The sequence below is a fragment of the Choloepus didactylus genome, chromosome 2 (assembly GCF_015220235.1).
Source record: "Choloepus didactylus isolate mChoDid1 chromosome 2, mChoDid1.pri, whole genome shotgun sequence".
In the NCBI taxonomy this organism is placed as follows: Eukaryota; Metazoa; Chordata; class Mammalia; order Pilosa; family Megalonychidae; genus Choloepus; species Choloepus didactylus.
In genome coordinates this window covers 135,759,857-135,787,339 of record NC_051308.1, presented here as the reverse complement: position 1 = coordinate 135,787,339, position 27,483 = coordinate 135,759,857, and the positions used below count along the sequence as shown (strand labels likewise).

General features: G+C 34.6%; 1 pseudogene; it reads right to left on the bottom strand.

Moving 5' to 3' along the window:
• Positions 1–13,033: 13,033 nt before the first annotated feature.
• Positions 13,034–27,483, bottom strand: part of LOC119513388 — a 121,552-nt pseudogene continuing 107,102 nt past the window's right edge.

Below are 27,483 nucleotides of genomic sequence, written 5' to 3'. Positions count from 1 at the left end.
TGTTTAGTTATGTTTTCTTTTTATGCTGTGGTAGTAATCAGTAGAAATATAGGTCCATAAAAATTAGGCATTATGGACCACAAGCTTATGCTGTTCTTAAAAATGAACTGTTTAATACAATTGGTTTCTTTCTTTTAGGTTCATATAAACCTTCTTGGTGGTTAATTAAACTTTTCCCCTTAATTATAATAATATATGAATTAAAAAAAAAGTCTATTTTCACATAGAGCAGGCTTAATTCTATATATTTACACACAGTTTGTTTTAACAATACTATTAGTTGCAGGATAAACATTGCATTTTAAAACTTTATGGAACTAATTTATAGTGCAGAGCAGGCACAAACTTGAATATCATGGCAGCAAAATTTTATGTTTCCTTTTCAGCAATACTGCCTAATGCAATAATGTCAGGCCAGCAAATCTCAAAAATAAGTTAAGCTAACATGATCCATTGCCTTATAAAGCTAGAGCACCCTGTGGAGTCATGCTGAATATGCCAAGTGATTTTTCAAAATTTAATCATCCTAAATGTCAGATAAAGGTGTTTTTTGCTTTCATTCTTTAAAACTGGGGCAAAATCTCAAGTGTGCCTGTAAGTTATAGAAAAAGCCTCTTCTCTGGGGCAAAATCTCAAGTGTGCCTGTAAGTTATAGAAAAAGCCTCTTCTTAACACTGGCATTAAATAAACAACATCCTTTCCAATCACCATTCATTTTACTAGTCAGTACAAATAAAACATATAATAATGCTACCAGGCAAATTCAAGACAAATGGCTATTTTTACTGGTAAAAATAAAGGCATCTCCTTAGCAAAACACAAATTTCCTATAACATTCAAATCAACTTGAATTTGAATTCTGCCTAATCTGGGAAAATTTTGACAGTTTTAGAAATAACTTTTTATCATTATAACAATTATTATTTTTAAATAGTTTATTCTAATCAAACTAAAGTTTTTATATTTAATTTAACTCCCAAGTTGGTTGGATAAATAATATTACCAGGCAAGTAGACATGCATCTAATTTGAAAATTGTGTTGTCAAAATAAGAAATCATTAGTTAAACCATCTGCAGACAATTTAAATCATTGCTTCTCATAAATAGCATCTATGTTTTATATATTGTGTACTAAATGTAAATCTTATATAATTTCTTGTATAATAAAATTTTTATTTTTGTAAACTATTGCCAGAGAATTTTTAACCATAGATATTAAAATAAAACTCAAACAACCTGATTAGTAACTGCTTATTTAAAAAGATTAATTACTTAATTCAATAACTTTCTGTAAAATCATCAAATTAACTATATAAATTCTTTGCCAGTGATTGTGCTTACATATCAACTATTTATTACATGTGTTAATGATATGGAATGCCAAAGAATTGCACATACATGTAACCCCACTTTTCAGAGGTAATCTATTATATAGGCAACTTTATTTAAGTATAGTTTAAATACAATTGAAAGTGTTCATTTTAAGTATATAAATTAATTTTTAAAAATTTATACATCCATGTATTCACTACCTAAATCAAGATATAGAGTGAGTCCTTTCATGTGGGACAATATATTTTGATATTTCTTGTACATATTAAAATTAGTCACCTTTGAGAACATAAGATGTCTTCTCTCCCTTTCTGCCCAGATTCCATTTTTATAGTACTGCAGGAAACTAAGAGCTTTGTAATAAAATTACTTGATTATATTTCTTTTGGGACTACTTATATACCAGATGGCCTTTAGATCTCTCTCCACTTCAATTTTTCTGTTATCTGTAGATAATCATACCTACTCCACACAGTGCTTTCATCAGAATCAAATAAAGTATTTTAAAATGTTATGTAAAAAGAGAAGCATATACAAATATGTATTGTTTAATGTAATCATTTTTTCAGCTAGAGATCCATACTTAATTTCTGATATGATTTTCTGACCATGGGATTTTGTTCCCTGCTTTTCTACTCACTTCTGGAATCTTAGAAGGAGTAAACAGAGGGACACTAAGCCACATGGGAGGCATGTTAGTTCCAAATGGACAGAAATCAACTAACCTGAAAGAACCTTTTCAAAATTATAGAAGTAAATGAGCCCTCCTTCCTGCCCTCTGAACCCGTTGAGAAAAACTTTCCAATAACAGGTATGTACAGCCTGAGCATAAATTTTGAATGGGATGTACAGGGTGGTGCCCATTTGAAAATGATGTTGAGATAATAATCATACATACTGGTGAAAAACATGGTAAATTTATAAAAAGGAAATCGGGAAATCATTACAATTAAGACAGAATTCTTTGTTTCATTTTAAAAGTTTGCTAGAAAATACTGGAAACCACAGAAAAATAGAACACTAGATGTGGTTATGAATACAATCTGCCAGCTGAGGGAACATAGTGGGAGGTCATTAAGTCTGCCACCCATTATGTCCAGGTGTTAGAGGATGCAGAACATTCTCACTCACCCACAGTGTTATAATGCTGTTTTCTAAAGTGGTGGCATTTTAGGGATCTGGTACTATCAAAATGATATAGCACAGATCCAACGCTCCAAAATTGCTAAACAGTTTTCTGCAACTGGCACTCCAAAATTATTGAAGAGAAGGGTGATTACATCGGGCAGTAACATACCTTTCCTACTTGGTTGTTACTTGGCAAAGTAAGCATAATGTTTACAGCAAGCTTTGAAAAAGTTAGGAAAATTTTTACTGTATCAGAATTGTGAAAGCACAGGAAAAAAGTGTGGAAATACACAAAAATATGTATTTCTTTCCAGAGCATAACATACACTATTACCCTTAAGGATTGTGATTTTCACATTTCAGTCCAAGATGACAAATCTAAGTTAAATGTTGACCAATGATGAAAGTAGTGAGCACTGTCTTTTTTTTCAAATTGTTTAAAGCCAAATTTTTTCAGAACTTGGACTCTCAATATTGTTCTATTGTTTTTTTGTTTGATTGTTTTCCTAATTCAAGTCCTGCTTCTATTTAAATGGACCATTATAGCCCTACATATATAAAAATACTTTTATCTGCCATTTTTATTGAGCATTTGTTACAGGGTAAGCCCTTGGCAAACATAATTTAAAATAAGCAGCTTTATTAAGGTGCATTTGCATGAAATAAAATTTACTCATTAACATTTATATTTTGAGGAGTTTTGACAAATGTAAAACACTATCACATTGAAGATACAAAACATTTCCATCACCCCCAGTCATCCCCTTGTGGTCCCTTTGAGATTAAAGTCTTTGTCCCCAAACCAGTCTCTAGCAACCACTGGTTTTCTTTGTGCCACTATAATTTTGTCTTTCACAGAATTTTGTATAAATGGAATCATATATTACATAATCATTTGTGCCTGACTTTATGCACATAATGCTTTTGAAATTCATCTGTGTTGTGGCTTTCATCAGCAGTTCATTCATTTTCATCACTAAGTAATATTACAATATAAGAATATAGCAAAATGTGCTTATCCATTCACCTCCTGATGGAGATTTGGGTTGTTTCCAGCTTTTCGCTATTGTGATAAAAGCTGTTATGAGAATTTGCATACAGATCTTTGTGCAGACTCCTTAAAAAAATTTCGCTAGGATAAATATCAGAGTGGATTTTTGAGCTATATAGGAAAAATATATTTAATTATATAACAAACTGACAAATTATTTTCCAAAGTGGCTGTCCCATTTTGCCTTCGCATTACAAATTTACATGTCCCAGTTCCTTGGCATCCTCGTGAACATTGCTTTTGTCAGTCTTGTCCATTTTAGCCATTCTAGATGGAGGTGATCTCTCATTGGTTTTAATATACATTTTTTGAACAACACTAATGATGAGCCACTTTTCATAGATGTATTGACCATTTATATTATTTTGTAATGTGTCTAAAAATATTTTACATATATTATCAATTGGTATATTGTTATTATTTTTAAGTTGTAAGAATTTTTTATATATTGCATCCTAATGAAAGTTTTTCTAACCAAAGTCACAAAAAGTGTTTTTTTTTAATGTGTTCTTTTTCTCAAAGTTTTATAGATTTAGCTCTTACATTTTGGTCAATAATAAATTTCAAATGAATTTTGTATATGTTTCCATATAGGTAATCATATGGATATTGTTCCAGCACCATTCATTGAAAAGATTATCCCATTCCATTGAATTACCTTTAAACTTTTGTGAAAATCAATTAATGGGCCTATTTCTGAACTGTGTATTCTGTTTCATACATGTGTGTATATGTTAACGTCACATTATTCTGATAATGTAGCTTTACAATAAATCTTGAGAGCAGATAGTGAGGGTCCTCCTCCAACTTTTTTTTGAAAGTATTTTTGTTGTTTTGGTTATTCCAGGTTTTCTGAACTTTATATGAATTTTGGAATCAGCTTGCTAATTTCTGCAAACCAAAACCTTCTTGGGGTTTATATTTTGATTTCTTTTAGAAATCTAAACCATGCTTACTCTTCCAGTCCATTATAATATATTTCCCCATTTATTTGGATTTTCAACAGAGTTCTGTAGTTTAAAAAATACAGGTATTATAAATATTTTATTAGTTTTGTACTTAATGTTTATTTTGGTGTTATTGTAAATTGAATTTTTTTAAGTTTTATATTCCTATTGTTCATGCTGCTATCTGGGAAAGTAATCATATTTATTGTATTTCTCTTGCTATATTCAGTATTAGTTCCAGAAGATTTTTTTAAGTGTCTTTGGATTTTTCTATGTAAATGACCATGAGTTCTGCAAATGTAATGTCATTTAAGTCCTTCCTTTCCAATATGTATACCTTTTATTTCTTTTTTATGTATTATTTTGCTATCTTGGTCTGTAAGCATACTGCTTAATGGGAGTATTGAAAGAAGATACCCTTATTTTGTGGAATACATCCAGTGTCTTACAATTAAGGGTGATGTTAGCTGGAGAACTTTTAGAGGTGTTCTTTAGCAAATTGAGAAATTTCTCTATATCTAATTTGTTTAGAGTTTTTCTCATGAATGGGTGTTGCATTTTGTCAAATTCACTTTCTGCATAAATTGATATAATCATAGGATTTTTCCTCTTTAGCCTATGGATTTGGTGCATTGCATTAATTTAATTTTGAATGATGAACAAGGCTTGACTATCTAGAGTGAAGTCCTCTTAGTTACCATGTATAAATCTTTTCATACATTGTTGGATTTTATTTAATAATTTTTTGGAGGACTTTTCCATCTATGTTCATGAAGGAGGTTGGTCTGTAGTTATCCTTCCTGGCAACCTAATTCCTAGGTTTGGTATTAGGGTAAGACTTACTTCATGGATTGAGTTAGGAAGTATTTCTTCTGCTTCAATTTTCAGATAGAGATTGTGGAGGAATGGCATTAATTCCTAGTTATGTATTTGGTAGAATGTACCAATAAAATCATGGGGGCTTGGTGCTTTCTTTTGGGGAAGTTATTTATTACTTATTCCATTTCTTTAATAGATAACAGATTAAGTTATCTATTTCTCCTTGTGTGAGTGTCTTAGTTTGCCAAGTCTGCTATGACAAATACCATACAATGGGTAGACTTAAAGAACAGGAATTTGTTGTCTCATGGCTTTGGAGGCTAGAACTCCAACACTGAGGTATTGGCAGGGCTTGTGTTTTCCTGGAGTCTATCACATTCTGACAATAATCATTCACAAGTGATCTCTCTGTGATTTCTGTTGACTTATGACTAATAATTTCTGGCTTCTTCTCACTCACTATGTCTTAATTTCCTTTGCTTATAGGAATTCAGAGTGATGGAATAATACACATCTTGATTCAATTTGGCCTCATCATCAAAAATAATAAATCCACACCTTGGCTAATAATAACATCTTCAAAGGTCTTATTTACAAATGGATTCATAACCACAAGAATATGGATTAAGAATTGAATGTGTCTTTTGTGGGGTACATGATTCAATCCCCAACAGTGGCTTTTAGTAGTTTGTTTCTTACAAAGGATTGGTCCCTTTCTTCTGTTAACAAATCTATGCACATAGAGTTTTTCATAGTATTATCCTTTCGATGGCCATAGTAACAGTAATGATAAACCCTCTATCATTATGACACTGTTAATTTGTGTCATTACTCTTTTTATGCTTGTTCATCTGAAATGAAGTTTATCAACTTTATAGATATTTTCAAAGAATCAGCATTTGGTTTCATTGATTTAGTCTGTTGCTTTCCTGTTTACAATTTTATTGGTTTCTGCTCTATTTTTATTATTTATTTTCTTTTGCTTGCTTTAAGACTTAAATTGCTCTTCTTTCTCTAATTCCTACACTGAAAGCTTAAGTTATTGTTTTTAGATATTTCTTGTTTACTAGTATATGCCTTTAATGCTATAAATTTCCATCTGATCATGGCTCTAACTGATTTCTGCAAATTTTGATGCTATAATGTCAGTTTTATCAAGCTAAAATATTTTAAAATTTTTCTGGAGACTTCTACTTTGACCCATGGGTTATATGTAAGTGTGTTGTTTAATTTACAAATATTTGGGCATTTTTAGCTACACTTCTATTACTGTTTTCTAGTTTAATTCCATCAAAGTCTAAGAACATAGTTTGTATGATTATCTTCTAAATTTGTTCAGTTGTGTTTTATGGCCCAGAATGTGATCTGTTATGTTGAATATTCCATGTAATCTTGAGAAGAATGTGTATTCTGCTCTTGTTAGATGAAGTAGTCTATAAATATCAATTAGATCAAGTTGATTGGAAGTGCTGTGCAGATCAGGTATATCAATAGTGATTTCTACCCCTTGATATATCAGTTTCCTACAGAGAGATGGTAAAGTCTTCAATTGCTATATTAGATTAATCTATCTCTCTTTTCATTTCTAGCTTGCTTTGCTTCATGTATTTTGCTGTACGTTTTTTGGGTGCATATCTGTTTATGATTGCTATGCCTTCATCAGGAATTGACCTCCTTTAATCATGCAATGCCCCTCTGTAACTGATAATCTTTCTTGCACTGAAATCTTTTTTGTCTCTAATTAACATGGCTTAAGCAGCTTTTTAAATTCCTAACATGGCATTTCTTTTAATCTCTCTATTTTTAACCTTTGGGAGTCTTTATAATTAAATTGAGTTTCCTATAGAGAATATATAGTTGGATCTTAATCTTTTACATCCATTCTGACAATCTCTGTCTTTTAATTGGTATATTTAGAACATTCACATTTAATGTGCATACTGCTATAGTTGGATAAATATCTCCGTGTTTGTAACTGTTTTCTATTCATTGCATTTGGTCATTTTTTTTTTCCTTTTTTTAACTCACTGGTCCTACATCTCTTGCATTAATTTACAATTTATATGACTCCATTTTTCTTCTTTTTAGCAAATTAATTAGGCTTCTTTTAAGAATTTTTATTAGGTGCCTTAGATTTTAGTATATATATTATTAACTAATCTAAATCCACGTTCAAATAACAATCATGTTCATCCATGTAACTTATATGAATATATAGCTTAAATATATATATATATATATATCTCCTTATATATCAGCATATTGCATATATATATAAAACAAACATGTTCATATGTTATGTTCAGCCAATTCTTCATTACTATTAAGTTGCACAGTTATATTTTAGAACAGTTATGAATAAAAAAATCAAAGATTTTGTCTTCAATTATTCCTTATCCAATGCTCTTTCTTTCTTTAAGATCCAAGTTTCTGTTCTGTTTAAGTTTCCAATTGCCTAAATAACGGACCTCTGATAATTCTTTCCAAGCAGAAACTGGCAATTAATCCCACAATTTTTTATTTCTTTAAGTAAATCAACATTTCTCTTTCACTTTTGGAGAATAATTTCATGGAATATAGAATTCTATATTGGTGACATTTTCCTTTCAACACTTTGTTTTATTCTATTACCTTCTTGCTTGTATGGTTTCTGGTAGGAAGTCTTCTGTAATTCTCATCATTGTTCCTCTATAGGTAAGGCATCTGTATTTTGCCTATTTTTCCTCCTGCCTTCATTCAAGATTTTTTTCCCTTTGTCTTCATTTTTCCAAAATTTCAGTGTTATACACCTCAGGGATTTGTTTGTTTGGTTGGTGTGATGGTTGGGTTCATGTGTCAACTTAGCTGGGTGATGGTGTTCAGTTGTTTAAACAAGCACTGGCCTGGTTGTTAGTGTGAAGGTATTTCATGGACTTAAATCATCAGTAAGCTGATTGCATCCATGGCTGATTATATCTAAAATTAACTGAGGAAATTTCTTTCAACAATGGGAGTCTCCTCATCCAAAGAGTTGAGGGCTTTAAAAGGAAACATGAAGAATTCAGCAGTCAGAAGAGATAATTTCCATCTCTACTTAAGCCAGCTAGCTTCTCATGGGGAATTTATTGAAAACCTTCATTAGAGCTTCCAGCTTGCAGACTGCTTTACAGGATTTGGACTTATGTGTATCCACATTTGTGTGAGAAACATTTTATAAAAATCTCATGATATTTACAGATATCTCCTGTTGGTTCTGTTTTCCTAGAGAACATTGACTAATACAGCTTTGGTACCAAGAGTGATTCTTGAGAAACAGAATCTTAAGAATGAAATTTCTAAATTGGTTCTGGCATTTTTGGAAGTAGTTCTCTAATGTTATTGGTTTCAAAGGTACTAATGGTTCTATTTCCAATAATCAAGATGGCACTGATACTCCATAGCATAAGGTGGCAATAGAGATATGCAAAATATCACCACTGGATGTAGCTACTCAAATGATTTTAAGAGGCAAGGCTCTGGGTGAGAGTGCTTTTGACACCTGAACATAATTTTCTGGAGTTAAAGGTATAATGCTGTTAGATGGTTGTTCCTAAACACACTGGATAGAGTTTTAAAGGAAAGGGATGAGCTCAAGACTTCTAATTTGCAACTTAAGCACCACATAAATGATGTGAAAGTTTCTATGTATGCCCTGAGGGAAAACCTTATTTTATGCAGCCACAAACTTGAGATTTCTGAAAACTAGACACCAAGTCTCATTGTACATGTGGCTGAATTACAATTAAACTAAGTTCTCAACTTTGCAGTATATCTGATGTTAAAGTGAGGGCATTGATTGGAAAGGAATGGGATAGTGAAAGTTGGTTTGGGGACATATGGGTTGATAATAATGGAAGTGGGAACATTGAAAGGTTAAGTTCTGCTGAGACTTTGCCAGCTAAACCTTTAATAATCTGCCCTGAGGAAACAGCCTCCCAACCTCCAGTCTGCACTGAGGGAGTCTACCATCCAAACTCTACCTGAAGAGATTAACCCCAAAGTGTCTAATAAATCTGTAATAAACTCCTGTGAACAAACAGCCCTCACTCTTCTGTCTGAAGAGATTAATCCTGTTTCACTAGATGAAACTATAATGAAATGTGGTGAGGGAAATTGCTTGCAAGACACTTCAAATTCTTCTCCTGACCCATGCTCCATCCCCATTTTTTCCATACCTATGACTAGAATGAAGTCCCAAAAGGCCCCAAAATGTGAAGTACAAAGTGCGACCCATGATGAAGTGCACTATACTCCAAAGAATGGCAAGATTTTTTCAATTTATATAGACAGAAATCATGGGAATATGTGTGAGAATGAATATTAAGGGTGTGAGATAATGGTGGAAAGAATATAAAGTTGAATCTTGCTGAATTTATTGATATGGGTCCACTAGGCAGAGAGTCTGGATTCACTGCTGCAGCTTTAAGAGGTAAAAAGGGCTCTAACAGTTTGTTCAGATGACTGGCTGAAAAGGGTCAAAAGGTGACCTACATTACTGAGGTTGAAATTGCAGAACTGCCCTGATATAATGTAGAGGTGGGGATCCAAAGAATTAGAAAGATTGGAATGTTAGAATGATTTTATCATGTAAGAACTGCTCCCTCAACCCAGGAATATTCAGTGGACACACTGTTCAGCAGGACTGTAAGGAATAAATTTGTGAGAATAACTCCACCCTCCCTGCAAAGCTCTGTGGTTGCCCTTCTCTGTAAGTAAGTGTAATTGTTAGGTTCATGTGTCAACTTGGCCAAATGATTGTGTCCAGTTGTCTGGTCAAGCAAGCACTGGACTGTTACTGCAAGGGCATTTCATAGCTGGTTATTAAACCAGAAGTCTGGTTTATTAAATCATCAGTCAATTGGTGCATCTGTTGCTGATTACATCTATGATCAACAAAGGGAGTATCTTCTGTAATGAGAAAATCTAGTCAGTTGGGTTTAATCCAATCAATTGAAGACTTTTAAGGGAGAAGACAGCACATTCACTTTTTCTTTAGCCAACCAGCATCTCCTGGGGAGTTCATCAAAGACCTTCATCAGAGTTGCCAGCTAATGGCCTATCCTACAGAAGTTGGAGTCATTCATCCTTCCTGTATTAGTTAGGGTTCTCTAGGGAAACAGAATCAATGGGAGATATCTATGAATATAAGATTTATAAAAGTGTCTCTTGTAACTGAGGGTATGTATGAATCCAAATTACATAGGGCAGGCAAAAAACTGGCAACTCCAATGAAGATGTTCAATGAACTCCTCAGGAAATGAACTGGCAACTTTGATGAAGAAGAAGTGAAGGTCCTCTATCTGTCTTGCTTAAAAGTCTTCAACTGATTGATTGGATTAAATCCAGCCAACTGCATTCTCTCATTGTGGAAGACACACCCTTCATTGACATCATCAGTCACAGCTGCAGCCAACTGACTGACAATTTAATAAACCAGCCTGTTGATTTATTAACCAGCCACAAATGTCCTCATGGCAATGGTTAGGCCAGTGCTTGCTTGACCAGACAGCTGGGTACCATCATCTGGTCAAGTTGACACATGAACCTAACCATCATGCTGCTCTACAGAATTTGGATTTGTGAATCTCCCAGGTTGTGTGAGACACTTTTCTAAATGTCATATTTACAGATATTTTTTGCTGGTTCTGTTTCCCTAGAGAACCCTGATGAATACAGTCAGTGTGATGGTTTGAAGCTGTATGTATACCCATAAAAGATCACATTCTTAAAGCTAATCCATTCCCCCATGGGGGTGAATACATAGTGATTAGGATCTTAAGTCAAGAAGTGACCCATCTCATTTCAGGTGAGTCTTAATCCTCTTTCTGGAGTCTTTTTATAAGAGGATAAAAGACAGAGAGAAGACACAGATAGAAGACACGCAGAAGGTAAGAAAGTGAAACAGAAATGCCAGAGAAGCTGAGAGAAGGACACAAGAAAAACAGAGAGAAATCACAGAAACTAAGACGAAGTCACTGAATCTAGAAGCTGAAAGAAATGAAACCTTGGAGAGAAAGAGCAGCAGACATACTAAATGCCTTCCCATATGTCAGAGGAGTCCCCGATTGCCAACAGCCTTTCTTCAGGAAGAAGGCATCATCCTGTTGATGCCTTGATTTGGAAATCTTCATGGTCTCAGAATTGTAAAATTGCAAGTTAATAAGTCACAATTGTAAAAACCCACCAATTTCTACTATATTGCATTTCAGTAGCTTTAGCAAACTAGAACAGGAAGCTGTTTCTCTCGGAACTACTGTCATTGAACTTGGATCTTTAAACATAATGGGGATGATCAGATCCCAGGCCAGCATGAGCTAAGTGACAGAACTTAATCTCCAGAGACAGAGTGGGCATGGCTACTACGATAGACAGCAGACTCAAAGAAGTAATCAAAATAATCTAACCTGCAGAGATATATGGCACTGGCTAGTAGTAGATCTTGGGGTACCTTGAAGTAAGATAAATAGGCAGTCTACTAAATTCTTACTTTATCTGTATGAGCAAAAGAATTCTAGGTAAAGTGACTAAAAGTCTAATTAGAATTACAAAAAAATCATAGAGTCATGGCCCCTTAATCAGTTTTTGGACATGAGACAATTTACGGACCTAGAGTGCCTTGAATGAAGGGAAGGCTGGGTCCCCTTGGGAAAAGGCCATATTATGCTGCCAAAAATGTATTCTGTTGAGCTTTTTCCCAGCCTTCCCCAAGGAGACCTACAGCCTTTTACCAGAAAAACTGTACATTGGGAGAAAGGAAATGATCAGATATTTTTGTGGATTATTAGACAGTGCCTCAGAAGTGACATTACTTCCAGAAGACCCAAACTATCAGTGTGGTCCACCAGTATAGAGTAGGGGCTTATAGGAGTAAGGGAATCAATGGAGTATTAGTTCAGGTCTGTCTCACAGTGGGTCCAGTGGGTCCCTGAACCCATTTTATGTTTTTTTCCCTGGTTTTATAATTGGAATAGATATACTCAGCAACTGGCAGAATCCCCACATTGGTTTCCTGTTTGTGGAGTGAGAGTTATTATGGTAGGAAAAGCCAAGTGGAAGCCACTAAAACTGTCCCTACCTAGAAAAATGTGAAATCAGAAGCAATACCAGATTTCTGGAGAAATTTCAGATATTAGTGTCACCATTAAGGACTTCAAGGACAATAGATTATCTCAAACTTAACCATATGGTGGCTTCAATTGTTCCTGCTGTTCCAGTTATAGTATCATTGCTTGAACAAATGAATACATACTCTGGAACCTGGCTTGCTGCTTTTGATCTGTTGAATTGTCAATTGCTGTTAGTAAAGAACCACCAGAAACAGTGCTTTCATCTGTCAAGGCCAGCAATACACCTTCCCAGTCCTACCTTAGTGTACAGTACATCAATTTGCTAGCCCTATGTCATAATCTAGTCAGTTAGGACTTGCTCATCCCTGCCCTCCACAAAATATCACATTTATCCATTATATTGATGATATCATGTTATTGGACCTAATGAGCAAAAAGTAACAACTACTCCAGTCTCATTAGTAAGGCATATGTGTGCCAGAGGATGGGAGATAAATTCACCAAAATTACAGGTCCTTTCACCTTAGTAAATTTCCAAGTGTCCAGTGGTGTGGGGCATGTTGAGATTTCCCTTTTAAGGTGAAGGATAGCTGTTGAACCAAAAAAGAAGCATAATGCTCTTCTTCATGTGGGTGTGCTCCTCTGGCCCATTTACGGGGTGACTGGGAGAGCTACAAGTTTTGAGTAGGGACCAGAACAAAAGGAGGCTCTGCAACAGTTTCAGGCTGCTGTGCAAACTGCTTTTCTGGTGGGGCTATATGATCCAGCATATCCAATGATGCTGGAAGTGTCAGTAGCAAAGAGAGATGCTGTCTGGAACCTTTGGCAGGTCTCTATAGGAGAATCAGAACACAGATGCTCATGATTTGGAGCAGAGCCTTGTCATCCCCTGCAGATTAATAATCTCCTTTTGATTAACAACTTTTGGCCTGCTACTGGGCTTGACTGAAGATCAAATGCATAACCATGGGCCAGCAAGCTATCATAATACTTGAATTGTCTGTCACGAGCTGGCTGTTGTCTGACCCACAAAGCCAGAAAGTTAAGCATGCGCAGCAGCACTACATCATAAAATGGAAATGGTATATAGGAGATAGGGCTTGAGCAGGTCCTGAAAGCACAAGTAAGTTACATGAGGAAGTGACCCAAAGGCCCATGGCCCCCAAAACTGTGACACTGCCTTCTCTTTCCCAGTCCACAGCTATGGCCTCTTGGGGAGTTCCTCACAATCAGTTGACTGAGGAAGAGCAGACTTCGATCTTGTTTACAGATGGTTCTGCATGATATGCAGGTATCATCCCAAAGTGGACAGCTGCAGCATTACAGTACCTTTCTGGGACACCCTTAAAGGACAGTGTTTAGGGAAAATCTTCCCAGTGGGTGGAACTTTGAGTAGTGTACCTGGTTGCTCATTTTTCTTAGGAGAAATTCCTGGAGGTGCATTTGTAGATTGATTTATGGACTGTATCCAATGGTTTGGCTAGAAGGTCAGAATTTGGAAGGAACATTATTGCTTCAAATATATCTTCTGCTCCATTCTCTTTTTATTCTCCTCCTATATTCCAATCATACATACATCTATATTTTTAAAAACTGTCCCATAGTTCTGGGATGCTCTATTCATTTCTTACAATCTTTTTTTGGTCTTTGCATTTCAGTTCAGGAGGCTGCTATGGACTTATCTTCAAGTTCACTGAGTCTTTCCTTGGCTGTGCCCAGTCTACCTAGGAACCCATTGAAGGTGCTCTTCATTTCAATTAGTTTTGTTTTCTATTTGTAGCATTTTCTTTTTATTCTTTTCTAGGGTTTCAGTCCCTGTGCTTACATTACCCACATTTTCTTGCAACTTCCCTACTTTTTACTTTAGTGTCCTTAGCATATTAATCATATTATTTTAAATTACCTCCCTGATACTTCGAATATCTGTGTCATAATTCCATATATTTCTGATGATTGCTTTGTCTCTTAAAATTTTATTTTACCTGGCTGTTGTCATTCTCTGGAATGTTTTTTTTTTGTTGTTGTTGTTGTTTTTTGAATTGTGAACATATTTTATCAGGTAATAGGAGCTGTTGTAAACAGGCCTTTAATGTGAAACTGTACATTAATCTGGCTAGTAGTTGTGTTATATCTAAAGTTCTCTATTTGTACATGCCAGAGAGCTTCAAATATTTCTGGTCTTCTTGTTTTTGTCTCCCTTCTTAACTTTGGGTTTCCCTAATTACTTTCTCAGACAGAGTTTGTGACTTGGAGCACTTTCTTCTCTCATCCATTGTCATTATACTGAGCACCTGTTATGGTGGTAAGGTGTGTGGGATAGGAGTATTCTGTAACATTCTTATATATGACAGTATTTCAGTAGGCTACAATCTTAGAACTTTGCCTTAGCAAGTTTTTCTTCTGGGAAAACCTTTATTTTTACTCCTGCTTCTTATCCTTTTCTTTGTCTGAAGTTTCCCAATAAACTTCCCTAAAGCCTCCCCAGTGAGTAAGAAATGAAGGTTGGTGTGCTAGAGTGGGAGGAATGCCATCTGGGATATGGCTCTGGTGGGATACTTTTCCCTGGCCTATATTATGGAAAAGACTACTGTCATATTTTATAATGATTACTCTTACTCTGTCTCTGCCAGAGCCATGAGAAGACATTCCTTAGATCATTACCATAAGAATCTCATAGTTGTCCTAGAGATTAAGTCTGTGTAAATGTGCAGGTGCCCCTAAAACTGCAATCCCAAATTTTTATTATATTCATAATAGTCCACATTGAGCTGCAAACAATTTTTAAAAATTATCTATAAAATATTCCTATCAGTTTATGTCTCCAGAGACTTTTTTTCATATTAACCAATCTTGGCTAGACTTTCTGCATGCACCGTTCCTCCAGATATAGCGGAGGCAGTTTGCTCTGCAACTTCAGTTTACTGATGGATTCAAGTAAATCTATTGATTTTCAGTTTCTCCAGATATTCTTTTAAGGATGGGATTGTCAACTTCTAAACACTTTTTACAAATTGGAACTGAAACCAGAAATGATCCTTCCTTTTATGTTAATCTACCTGAATATTTTGTGTATAGCATACAAATGTGCCTCACTTTTTTTAAATCAAATTGGACAATATCTGCCCTTTCATTAGGTTTTAGTCCACTTATATTTAATATCATTATCTATGTGATTAAGTTTGAATCTTCCATCTGATTTTATTGTCTAACTTGCCCATCTTTTATTTCTTTTTTTTTCATTTTTATATTCCTTTTTCCTAATGTATAGGATAATTTTAGTTTTCCAATATTATCTTGTGATTGAGTTTATCTATGCAACTTTTTGACTGCTACTGGGTTTACAATATACCTATTCTACTTATCACATGTATTTTAAAATATTAAGCCTTTCCACACATTATGTGGAAATCTCAGAATTGTGTGATGGATAGTTTTATGTGTCAACTTGGCTAGGTTATGATATCAAGTTGTCTGGTCAAACACTGGCTTAGATGTTGTGGAGATACTTTGTAGATGAAATTAGTATCTACAATATGTTGCCCTTAATTAAAGGAGATTACTTAGATCGTGTAAATTGGCTTCATCCAATTAGTTGAACACCTGATTGTAGATACAAAGAAGTGAGAGTTCTGGGAGGAAGAAGCAATTCATCCTAAAAAACACATATTCCACTCAATTCTGACAACCTAAGGAATTTCTGGATGATGGTTCTGTTTCTCTGGAAAACCTTAACAAATGGTGTACTTCCTTTCTCTCTTTTGTCTTTTATTATATTTTCCTTATACAATGTGTGTGTTATGAACCCCACAATATATTGATGTTATTTTTTCTTTACTTAACCAATCATGTTTTTAAAAAATAAAAATTTACCTATCTCCAACATTTCCCATGTATTACCATTTTTGGCACTTTTCCATCCTTTGTTTAGATCCAAATAGCTATCTGATAACATTTTCCTTCTGCCTGAATAATTTCCTTTAATAGGTCATCTTGTACACATCTATAAATGAATTGTCTCAACTTTGATGGGTCTGAAAATATCTTTATTTTACCTGCATTTTAAAAGATATTTTCACTGTATATAAAAATCTAGGTTGCCTTTTTTTGTTTACTACCTTGAAAATCACTAGATTGTTTTCTGACTTGCTTTGTTTCTCATGAGAAATGTTCTGTCATTCTCCTTTGTGTTCTTTGTTTATTGTATGTATTTTTCCTTGGGATTTTTGAAAGATTTTGTCTCTATTGTTGCTTTATTAGCAATTTGATTTTGATAAGGCTTGTTATAGTTTTCTTTATGCTTATTCTGCTTTGATTTATTTAATGACTTGGATCTGTGAGCATACAAATATGAGGAAAATTTGGGCATTATTTTTTCAAATACTTTTTTCTGTTCCCCTTTTTTACTGGGACTCCAATTAAACACATATCAATTGTTGAGTATTGTCCCATTGGTCTTTGAGTTCCTGTACATTTTTTTTTGCTTATAGGTCTATAACATTGTTTGATAATTTCTCTTAATATGTCTTCAAGTTTACTGATTTATATAATCTGTCATTAATCCCACCCAGTGTAAGAGTTTTCAATTCAGACATCTTATCATTTCATCTCCTGCATATACATTTTGGTCTTTTTATATATCTTTCATTTCTCTGTTCATCATATGTATGATTTCCATGTTGTTTTTAACACATCTATAAGATTTAAAATATCTGTCTTAAGATCCTTTTATGTTAATTATATCATTTCTACCATTTTTAAGTGTGTTTCTATGAACTAACTTGTGTTTGGGGGGATTAAGTGCCATATTTTCTGATTCTTTGGATGCTTTGCTTTAAATTTTTTTATGGTGGGTCCATTGCAGCCTGTACTCCAGAGTTAATTTATCCCCAATCTTAAAATGAAACCTCTCTGAGACACAACCAATGCCTCATGTAATTCAAAGTCTCCCAACTTTGGTTAATATGAATCTAAATTATTTCCCAAACTGTATGAGCACCAGGAATAATTCATTTTATTACTTTCTGATGGTTGTTTACTGCCTCATGGAATTTTACTCAATATATATGCAGACAATTACTCAATCACAGTTTCCAGAGCAGCCCTCTGTAGTTCTCCAGATCGGTGTCTCTTTCTGGGCAGTTCCCTCTTTTGCAGTACTTTATCATCTCCCAACATTTATCTCTGAATCTTTTACTCAGGGAGACCACCAGGCTCTGTTTGAGTTTTGCCTCCCTACACTGTGATCTGTAAATTGCTTATAGGAAGTGAGCTGAACTATTCTAGGACCTACATCATTTATTCCTCTTCTCTCAGGAATTTTGGTCATGCTCTACCAGTGTACCAGTGTCTGAATGTGGCTGTTTTGTATATTATTTCCAGTTTTTTAGCATTTACAGCAATAGGGCAATTTAATATCCAATATACCTTCACAGGTATAAGCAAATGACACATGCTAGATGCTCTTGATAGAGATGTTTTTGTTTCATATTTAAAACAATATTGTGATAAGAAATTTGAAGGTAGCAAGTAGCAGACAAAGAATTAATCCAGATTGCCTGATTTCAAATTCCTTAGTATTAAAACATTTTATATATATATATATATATGCACACACACATATATATACACACACATATATATATGGCACTAAATTCAGATTTTGAAAATACTGCTGTGAACAAGGGAAGAATCTATCTTATATTTAAGATTCCTGCTGAGCTGTGAGATTTCTTTTCATATGCACTCTACTGTAGATATCTACTCATGTTAAGTAATATTAGGAAGAGGAGAAGATGCCTATCAGTATAAAGTGCAAATATTTTTCTCCACATATAGTAGTGAAAAATCTACCAAGCTAAATATATGTGTCTACACTTTATGGAAGTAGCATAATTTCTTTTCAGGGAAGAATACTCTAGACAGAATGATATTTTTACAGGATGATTTAGGTGATTGTGAAGACCTCAGGCAAAATTCAGACTGGGGAGTGAGACTAAATTACATTTCCTAATGACATTAGAATAATTTGTAAATCCAAGAGGAAGCCCTAAAGGTAAGGTTAAGAGAATCAGTGAAGGAAAAAAAAAAAAACTGAAGGAGATAAGATGGCCCAAGGCCAATGTTCTGCTTGGGGGAGGCAGCCTTAAGGAAGCTCATGGAAATTTAAAAGTACGTGAATATTCAATATCTAATTTTATGAAATTTCATATGGCGTGCTGAGGAAAAGGGTTTTGCTGTTACCAAAAAATGCTCATTAAAATTCTCACATTAATGGTAACTCAGGAAAAGGGAAAGCATTCATAAGGATCAGCACATTATAGAAAAGGAGACTCTGGTGGAAGCTGGGAAAACAGATAAATCTCCCAAATCCTAGGAAATGTTACTAAGGGAATTACTTTATCTGACAGTGAAGAGTATGGTAACACCAAAAGTTTGAGGGCTTAGAAAAATGGGTAGCAGACATACTAGTTACATATATATAGGCCATTTTTCTTTTGCGGCAGTGGTAAGGATATTTGTGTTAATATTCATGCATTCAAGTTACTCATCCAGCAAGAATAGTTTGTGTATCCACTATGTGCCAAGAACTATTTTAAAAACTGAAAAAAAAAAAAAAAAAAAAAGAAGACAACATGAGAGGCAAAGCCACTGTTTAAGATCTTACATTTTATTCACAAGGATGGCATGGGAAGGAGTTGAGTGATATTGATAAAACTGACATAAAAATTATATCCAGGCATAAACAAGATACTTTTTGATAACTCTAGGTGCTTCAATTAATGTGATAAGTACTCTTTGTAAATCAGGGAATTACTTTATCTAACACCATCATAGAAGGCCTTTGTTAGACTGTGATATTTTAGTTGAGACCTGAAAAATGAGAAGAGATCATTACACATGTGTGGGAGGAGAGTTCAGGTAGAGTAAAGAACATATGCAAAAGTGCTGAATATGAAATAAACATTGTGTTGAAGAACAAATTAAACTTAATTGCGGCTTGAGAGTTTTCATTGAAGAGCAAGTATGGTAGATACAAGGTTAGCAAAGTGGACAAAGGTCTAATCATGCAGTGTTCATAGTACTTGATAGCCTAGATAACAGATATGTTTCAATATCCATATTAAAATGACCATTATGGGTAGTTCCACTTTCCCCTACAATGTAGAGAAGCACAAGAGAACACTTCCCCCACCCTAACAATGAAATAAAAGTCTAGAAAATTTATAAAATCATTACTTTTGTTGAGATTACCATGAATCTGAGGTCTCAAATCAATAAGACAAACTAAATTTTAAAAAGTGATAAGATCCTTTGAAGAGAAATATCAAAGAAAAATTGCACTAGACAATGTTAAACAGACAAGGGTGATTTATTCAAGGGATAGAGAGATTAGAATTCCACTCCACTGAGACAAAGTACAGCAGGAGTTTTAAAGTTTGGGGTGGGCTAGAGGAAAAATACTGGAGGATGTTAGGGGATTGATCACTGGGATGGGTGAGTGATTTACTGAGGGGAGAGAGAGAGAGAGAGAGAGAGAGAGAGAGAGAGAGAGAGAGAGAGTCAGTCCTGGTTAGGTACCTGGATAGTGTAAAGGCTTCAAGAGAGGGAGATCAGCAATTTGGAGTAGAGGAGATGCCAGTGTGAAGTTTAGTCAAATTAAGATAAAGTTAACCATCTTGGTCAGTGATAGGACACAAAAGCTGTGTTACTTTAGGCAGAACACAAAAGGAAGGACTGCCACTACGCTAACCAGGAAGAGGAAAGTAAGTAAGAATTAAAATTTTAATGACTTCTCAAAGGCTTACTGTGGGCCAAACTGGTATTATATAATCCCTGGAATCCCCAGGTAGAAGGAACATTCACACTCACAAAATCTTTTACTCAGTCCTCCACTGAGCACTTACTAGAAAAACAGGAGGCAGGGGTTAAGATTGGATATAGATCTATCTGTGGAACAACAAAAATCTCACCAACTTCTCAGTCCCTTCTCTCCTTGAGACAGGAGACAGGGAACCCTTCAAATCCCAGGGTACAGGCAATTTTCCACTGCTTTTTTGGGAATGGTAGAAGCAGTCACCTATTACTGTGGGATGGATGGGAAATCCTTTACGACAAGGCCCAGATAAAGACATACTGCATCTTGGGGAGTGTAATAAACATAATCAAAATATGCCTAAGCCAAGATCCTGCATTGATACCAGGCAGGGGTTTTCTATACCTGGAGGAGACGGGTAGGAAACTCTTTCCTACCTAAGACCACCTCAGATTCGATGAAGAATGTGATTTCCAAGGTGAATGGGGATTTCAGGGTTAGGCTAGTGATGGAAATTAAATAGAATCATAAAAAGTAATAGTTAATCTATAACAGAAAATGTGAACAGAAAACAGAAGGGATGAATAGAAAAGAGTTGGCAAGATGGTAGATTTAAATCCAGTCAGGAAAGTAAGGTGTCAACTGGGCTTGGGTGGGGGAAGGAGGGTGAGCATTTAAGAAGGGGGAGGGCAGTCAACTGTGTCAAAGGCTGATATAAGAATGAGCTTAGTAATAACAGACAACTGACAAAATAGAAGTTATTGGTGAACTTCATAATGGTTTTTTGAGTGTATTCATGAAGAGTGTTTGCCATTTGGAATCAGTTTAACAGCAAAGAAATGAGAAAGTAGAACTTTACAGGGAAGCCAATTACTTTAAATGAGTTTTGCTTTATGGTATTGAAAAGTTATGAAATAAAGTTAAAGGAAGATATAGAATCAAATAAAGGAAAATATGGGATATAGTAGATCCTAATTTTTGTAGCAAAGGGAATTATCCAGTATAGAAGGAAGTGATGAAAAATAATGTGAGATATAAACATGGTTACAGAAACAGAATCCTAGAGTAGGTGACCAGGAAATTCAGAATATTACAAGGACACACATTCATACAGAAAAAGAAGGTCTCTTAGAGTAAGGTTGGTAATCAACTAAAGTTACTGTCTGCAGATTTTAGCCAGGAAGACTCATATTAGCTGAAATATATGCATTCACTGGGCAATTCTTGTCATTCAACTTAAGGTAACATGTAGGCCTGGAGATAAGGGAGAACTTCTTCAGGGGACAATTCTTGTAAGAAGCTCAAACAGCTATGGCAATTCCAGAAAAGCTGTATTTCACCAGGAAGACAAGTTAATGGCAGGCATATAGGATTTTGAGGTAGCTAAATTCTGTAGAAACTGGAATTATGGCAACCACTGCAAAGCCCTGAGTATCTTCTTGTTTTCTGTAGATATAATAAATTGAATTTTGATTCTATTACTTATGGATATTTCTTCCATATTCCCAACTACCCCGCCAATTTCCCCTCATGCCATTCCTCAGATGCTGTGAAAAACACTTTTAAATCTTTCTAAAATAGAGTAATAAATTCAAAAGAACTGTAGAATTACCTGACAAAGGATTTCAAACACAAGCCTCTAGAGAGCAACTCTAGAAACCACAGTCCTGTCTCATATTAATAACAGATCAGAATTTAAAGGTTTCAACTAAACTGCAAAGGCAATCCTGGAAAGTGTACAGTGCATACAATCCAAACAATTGTCACTTCTCTGTGGGAAACTGCTTGACTTCCATTTGATGAGCAATCTTAGAATTGTTTTTTTTTTTTTTTATTTCTATAATTTTATAGGAAACACTCTATCCACTTTATATTTCAAAGTATTCATTTAATTTAATATGCAAAGAAGCCTTTATTAGAGAGAAAAGCTAAAATTCAGAATATCTTCCATAATGCTTATTAATTAAATTGAGGCTTTCCATGAATTATGAGTTGAATATAAAAGGGCCTGTTAGTTCTTACTCAGCCCTTTGAGTCAGTTTCCCCAAATGTAAATAAAATGAAGGGATGGTAGGGAAGCTAGTCATTAAGAAAAAAAACAAAGGCTAAGATAGATTTTTTTTATATAAAATATGTTATTTGACTGTAGAAAAAAATTTTGGATCCAAGAAATATGCACCAGACTTTATGTGCAAACATTGCATCTAGGAATAGATTACAGAGAATTGGACAATTCCAATAAACTATCATATTTGCAAATTAACTTTTCTATCTGGAGGCAGAAGAATTTAGCATTCCTTTTCTTCTCTTCATTTGTGCTATGCACAAAATTACTGCATATTTCTTGAATGAATAGATTTTAAGTCACTATAGAGCAGAGTTTTGCATATAGCAGTTCTACATATATCTTTATAAATGGCATCTCAGGAATACGAAATTAAGGAAAAATAAATCAAAGAGAAAATGTCAAAATATATTGAAATTACAATATTGGAGTAAAACTGTCACACAACTTTTCCCCAAATACTGAGGTAAAAGAAATGATAGTATTTTATCTCTTAGCACAAATTATCATGTATTTAATCTAGTGATCATGTGGTAACTAAAATTTATTATTAAGCAATCAATCAAGTAACTCAACAGAATGTATATCGAAAGTGAAGTGATATGGTTAAATATGGTGTCCATAAGCTAATAAAATGACTCTTAGTTTCTATAGTAAATACATGGTTTCATCCAAATTAGAAGACTTTGGCTTGATTGTAAATTATCCAAGGTTTCTGTTGTATATTTCTTAAAATAAATACATTTTTGTATATGTCTGGCTTGGATGAAAATGTCTAGGAATACCCAAATTGTTCTCTTACTTTAAAATTGTAAAAGGGAACACAATTCTCATTTCTATATTGATGTGCCTTCATAAACTCTTCACAAGTTTAAGTTTTGAGGTTCCAAATAATAAGGAAAAAGAAATAATATATAGATACAAGTATTATTGTCACTGGGAAGTTGTTTGTCTGAAGAAAGCAATCAGAATCGATAGTACAGCCTCTTCAGTCACATGACTAGTCAGGATTTAGAACAGCAGTGTTGGGTCAAATGAAGAAGAGGAGATTGAAACAGTGCTCCTAGTGACAGAAACGTCATTTAAGGAAAATGTAAGTTTGAGAGACTTTTTACTTATTGGGTAGTTTTTCACTTTAAACATGTGAAAAATATAACCTGCTTCAAATCTTAAAACATAAATAGGAAATAGGAAATTCCACAGCTTGGGCAAGAGAAACCTCCATAGATGACTCTGTGAAGCAACTAGTTGGTAAAATATTAAATGATTCCATGCTTTGATAAACTACTAATTAATACTATTTGTGTAATGAGAGCCTGAAAAAAAATAGAGTTGGCAGTGTTTGCACTTAATGATTATTATTAACAAAAAAAAATACTACCACGCATCATACCCGGTATGTAATTTAATGTTTAAAAGAAAAATTCATAATCCAGATTTAACTCTTTTAACTTATTTTACTTACAGTCCATAGAAGAGATATTTTCAGTCACAAATTTTATCACTATGAGACCTTTTCTCACACAGGTCTGGAGTAAACTGTTGTTCCTAGTTAGTAGTTCTTCTATCTGAATTTTTCTGAAATTCCAGGATTATATTAAAATTTTGTTTTTTAAAAATTTTATTTCTAGTCTTTTGCTTCTTTTTGTTCCTTCTATTAATCTTAAGATTTAAAATTTTATATAAATTCCTTTTGCTGCTCCTGCATTCACAAACTTGATAACATATCTGATTGTTTCAGGGGAGAGAAAAGAAGTAATTTAATCCAATTGGAAATGTAAATGGTCAAGCAATTTCTGATTGATCATTTCAAAGAAAATATTATTTGTGATTTTTTCCCTCAAATTACAGTGAGTGTTTCTATGGGTAGAAGTCTCTTCAAATCCAGATACTAATGTCTGAAGTATAACCCATGATTTTCATGTGCAAGGATGACTATAGAAAGAGAGTATTCAAACTTTTTTCTTCTTCTTTTGAAAACCTGTACCTTTTTTAAAAAATCCAGTTTTATTGAGATATATTCACATACCCTACAATCATCCACACTGAGCAATCCATTGTTCACAGTAGCATCATATAGTTGTGCATTCATTACCAAAATCAATTTTTGAACATTTCCTTTTCTCCAAAAAATAAAAAGTTAAAAAAAATTATAAAAACAAGAATAAAAATATAAGAACACACAGAACATCCCATCCTCCATATCCCCTGCTATTCATTTACTTTTTGTTCCATTTTTCTACCCTTCTGCCCATACACTAGATAAAGGGAGTGTGCACCACAAGGTTTTTATACTCACACAATCATGCTGTATAAGCTATATAGTTATACAATCATCTTCAAGAATCAAGGCTACTGGATTGCAGTTCAACAGTTTCAGGTATTTCCTTCTAGCTATTCTAATAGACTACAAACTAAAACAGGATATCTGTATAGTGCATAAGAGTTACATCCAGAATGAACTCTTGACTCCGTCTGAAATCTCTCAGCCACCGAAACTTTATTTTGTTTCATTTCTCTTCCCCTCTTGGTCAGGAGGACTTTCTCAATCCCATGACTTCAAGTCCAGGTTCATCCCTGGTAGTCTTATCCCATGTAGGGGGAAGGGTAGTGAGTTTACCTGCCAGGTTGGTTTAGAGAGAGAGGCCTGTACCATTTCTTAATTTCCCATAGGTCCTACACATTTGACACCTATGTGTTGACATCATCAAAAGGTATAAACTGACACTTTTATTTTGTTTATAAAATGTCCTCAAAAATATATTTATTTTATAAGTGTCAATTGAATATCACTAAATACCCTGTACCACTCCCATACCTGGAAATACAAAGATTGATATGTGGTGTCTAAACTCAATGATAACACAATTGAGATGCCAAAATAGTGTTTATCAGGGCACAATGTGACATAGGCTATTATAAAAATAGATATGAAATTAGAGTCAGAGAAAGGAATGTGAAGAAGTTATTATCTTTTAGATGTACGATATGGGTTTGGCAGAATTCTAGATTCTAGGTACCAGGGAGTATAATGTAGAAGTTAAGTGTGCCATCTTGAATCCAAACTGCCTGTATTTGGACAGCCTCTAATGTATATATACTATGAATTCCTGGGCAAGTAACTCAGCATTGCTATGACTTGGTTTCTTATCTTCAAAAGGGGAAAAGCAATAATACTTATCTCAAAAGGCTACAGTGAGGATTAAATGAGTAACTATATTTAGTGCTCAAAAAAGTGTGTGTTGCAATATAAGCACTATGCAATTAACTATTTTTATTATTGTGCTTATTTATTGGCTATAAAAGTTATGCTGCTCAGGGGTTCTATTTTCAGTTGGAACTAATACACCACTGCGACATTAGGAAAAATTGGTTAATTACAAACAATCAAGAGCTATAGACTCAACTATGACCAGATGAACTAAAATTCCAAAGAGGGGTGAATGACCTCAGGGTCAGCTGAGGATTGTCGGAAGTTTTCTTTTTCTGCAGGGTCAATTGCCAATCCAGGGCACCAGTTGATGATCAAGTTGGCCTGAACAGATGGCAAATAGCACAGAAATGGAAAAAAACAATGCATTTACCAATGGATGGGGATTAAAGACAATAGATACTTTAAGGGTTTCAAACACACAGCAAAATTTCTCCATGAGATACATGCTGAATCTTGGGACTGTGTTTTATGCTTGAGAGTAAGACTAAGAGCTTTAAAAAGCAAAATGAAATCACTAGCTCAGGTCCATCTTATGGGGTCCAGTGTGTCCCTGGACCCAGTCTGTGGTTATTTCTCCAGTTTCAGAGTGCATAATTGGAATAGACACACTCAGAAAATGGCAGAATCTCCACATTTGTTCCCTGACCTGTGGAGAGAGGGTATTATGGTAGGAAAGGCCAAGCAGAAATTGTGAGAACTGCCCCTACGTAGCGAAATAGTAAATCAGAAGCAATACCAGATTCCTGGAGGGAGTAGAGAGGTTAGTGTCACTCTTAAGGACTGGAAAGATGCAGGGGTGGCAATTCCCAGCACACCTCTATTCAACTCTCCTATTTGGCCTGTGCAGAAAAGAAATGGTTCTTGGAGGATGACAGTAGGTTATTGAAACTTAACCAGTTGATGACTCCAATTGCAGCTGCTGTTTCAGATGTGGTATCATTGCTTGAGCAAGTTAACATATTCCCTGGCACCCGGCATGCAGCTATTGATCTGGCCAATGCTCTTTTTTCTCAATAGCTGCAATCAAAGACCACTAGAAATGATTTGCTTTCAGCTGGCAAGGACAGCAGTATACATTCACTGTCCTATCTCAGGGGTATATCAAATCTCCATCCCTATGTCATAATTCTTGATCATTTCTCCCTTCCACAAGACATCACACTGATCCATTATATAATTATGTTGATTGGACCAAATGACCAAGAAGTAGCAACTATTCTAGATTTATTGGTAAGGAATTTGCATGTCAGAGGATGGGAGATAAATCAAACAAAAATACAGAGTCCTTCCAACTCAGTGAAACTTCTAAGTGTCCATTGGTGTGAAGCATGTTGAGATATCCCTTCTAAGGTGAAGGATAAGCTGTTGCACCTGGCCCTCCATGACCAGAAAAGAGGCGCAACACCTAGTTGACCTCATTGGATTTTATATGTCATATCTTAATTTTTCATCTCTCTCCTTTACCTTTCCTGATAATCTTCATTTCTGCACTCTTCTCCAACTCTCTCTCCTGTCTTTCCCTATTGGCCTGTAGCACTCCCTTTAGTATTTCTTGTAGCACTGGTCTCTTATTCACAAAAACTCTCAGCGTCTTTTGTCTGAAAATATATTAATCTCTCCCTCATTTTTGAAGGGCAGTTTTTGCTGGATACAGAATTCTTGGTTGGCAGTTTCTCTTTTTCAGTATCTTAAATACATCATGCCATTGTCTTCTCGCCTCCATGGTTTCTGTGGATAAATCTGTATATAGTCTGATCGAGCTTCCCTTGTATGTGATGGATTGGTTTCCTCTTGCTGCTTTCAGAATTCTCTTTGTCTTTGACATTGGACAATCTGATTAGTAAGTGTCTTCAAGTAGGTCTATTGGGATCTATTATGTTTGGGGTATACTGTATTTCTTGAATCTGTAATTTTCTGTCTTCATAAGAGTTGGGAAATTTTCAGTGAATATTTCTTCTATTATTCTTTCTGCCCCTTTTCCCCTCTATTCTTCTTCTGGGACACCCATAACACATGTATATTCATGCAT